We start from the raw sequence: 2,821 nt of genomic DNA, 5'->3' as shown, positions 1-2,821 counted from the left end.
AAAAAAAAAAGTAAAATCCTAATCCTAAACTTTTAACTACGCAGGTTAAATTAAATAAAAAGGCCTAATATAACCGCCTATACTAAAAGCAAGATTTAAAAAATTTTATAAATAAAAACTACTTAAAATAAAGGTCTTTTTTAAAAGTTTTTTATATTAAACTTTTTTACTAGCTAGTAAAAAACTTTACTAAATACTATATTTTTTTATACTTAATAATTTTTAAGCCTTCTGGCTTATTACGTGAAGTACCAGGCAAAGTTATTTATTAAAATTAGCTTTAAAAAAAACTAAAAAACTAGGTAAAACTTATAAAGCATTTATATAAAAACTAGTTTATAAAAGCTACTAAAATTAAATTTAGTATTTTTAAAAAAACTTTACACCTTTAAAATTATTCCTATATTAAAAGGCAAAATTATTATACTACTTATATAAATATTTAAATATAAATTTAATATTACTAGCTATTTAAATAAATTTAAAGTGTGCCTTTGCGCTAAAAAAGATTTTTAACCTAGTAATTATATTAATACTATAATAGTAATTTTTACTACTTAATTATTTTAATTTATAATAGCGCTTGTTACTTATTTTAACCTTAATATTATTTAATTAAATATTATTAACACCTTTATCTAAAGCTTTATAAATAAAAAAATATATATTAAAATACCACCCGGCCCCTGGCGTGTTAAAAGTAAAGTATTTAAATTAAATTAACCCCTATATAGCCTTAAATAATTACCATATATTTAATAAAAAAAAATATTTTTAATACTTTTTAAATATAGCTTTAAGCTAGTATTAAAAAAGCCTTGCTTTTTTATTATAAAATATTTTATAGTTATTTTTTTTATTAATAATATACTTATTATAAGTAAAAAATTAGCTAAAGCTAAGAAAAAGGCTGCTAACTTTATTAAATATATAAAGCATATATATAAATTATAAAATCTTGGTAAAGTAAAGTAGTTTTTAAATATTAAAATTATTTATAATTATTATAATTAAAAAATTTAGTTATTTTAAGATTTTTATATTAATAGTTTATAGGCTAAATACAACCTTATAATACTAAGTAAAATATTAAAAATATTTTTACTTACTAAAAAATTAATACTTATACCTTTAAATTATATGCCTATAAAGTAAGATATTTTTTTATATTAATAACTTATTAGCTTATTTTTTTATTTTACTATAATAACACGCCTTAACACCTTTAAAGCAGCTAGTAAGCTTGCTTAGTATATAATATAGCTTATTAAAACTTATATTAAGGTGGTTAAATATATTATTTAATATTTTATTATTATAAAAAACCTAAAAATTAAATACTTGGTTAATACTAAAAAAATTATTATTATAGCATTTAATACTTTTTTTAGTAATAATTTTAATTAACATAGCTTTAATAAATAGCTTATAAAATTATTTAAAGATTTAATTAATTAAAATACTTATAAATAAAAAATAGTTACTACCTTTATTATTAAAGCTAAATTACTTGCTATTACTAAGAAAGTAAAAAACCTTATATAATAAAAAAAACTTTTTAATATTATAAAATTTAATTTAAAGGTTAAATTACACTTTTTTTATAATAATACCTAAATTATATAATTACTTAACTTAAATAATCCTATATTTATTATATAACTTTAATATATTAATATTTATTATTACTGGCTTCACGAGAAGTATTAAAATAAAAAAATTAAAGTTAATTAAATAAAAATAAAAAATTAACTAGTAAATAATTTTACTAAACTTTTTAATAGCCCGCGTTATAAAATATTTATTTATTAACTTAGCCTTATTAAAATTAAAGCTATTTTTAATACCTAGTATTAGCACTTTTATTTTTTTAAGTATTAAAAGGTATATTAAATAAAAGGTAAAAATCCCTTAAATCTCCGCGGTAAACTTAGTTAAATAACTTTAATTAATTTTTAAAAATAAAAAAAAAATTAACCTTTAACTTTAACTAGATCTTATAGCCTAATTAAAAAATAAAATATAAAAAAAAAAAAATAAATATAGCTTAAATTTTTTTATATCTAGCCATTAAACTCTCACATTCTTATTTATCTTAAATCCTAAGAAATCTTATATTTTGTTTACCCCTTGATTCTCATCCCAATCTCACATGACCAATTTCTGCCTGAGGCATCCGTAACTCCGAAATCCAGACAAAGTCCACCTTGGGCAGACATGTCTCTTGTTAATTGTTAAGTGTTCCGTAGAATAACGCTCAAGTGGATAGGTCCCAGGCACCTGGAACAGACGCGACAAATCGGGCCTGGTGCATTGATCGAGATAGCCGTACATGCAGCCAGCAGGGAGAAGCAGGGGTAAAGTATCCGAATGTACTTTAGTCTTCAACACTGTAATTTGAATGAAGCGACCAGGTCACCAGAGTCGCATCATCGGATCGCATCTGCTTCAATGCAACCTTAAATTTACGGCCGTAGAGTCGTAGCAATAACCGTCCAACAGCAACAGCCAAGTCCTCCCACCTCGGCTATATACCAGCCTTAGTTATCCAGCCGGAAGAACGGTAGGACGCGTCTTCGTCGCGGTGCAATCCGCCGAGGAGCGAGGGGCAGGCCGAAAAAGAGACGGGCGGAGTTTTCCCGTGAATCCTGAATGAGTTGAAATCACAATTTCATCACTTCCCCATAATCGGGGCCTCGAACTCGAACGGCCTGATCCACCGGGACAACGGGGAGAATCCCGGAACAAAGACGACGACGCGGCCGTTGGAGCTTGCAAAGCTAATTAGCTAATTGCTAATGGCTAATTAGCAGAGACTCTG

This window comes from Aspergillus mulundensis, assembly GCF_003369625.1.
Source record: "Aspergillus mulundensis strain DSM 5745 chromosome Unknown scaffold_14, whole genome shotgun sequence".
Lineage (NCBI taxonomy): Eukaryota > Fungi > Ascomycota > Eurotiomycetes > Eurotiales > Aspergillaceae > Aspergillus > Aspergillus mulundensis.
This window is presented reverse-complemented; position numbering follows the sequence as displayed.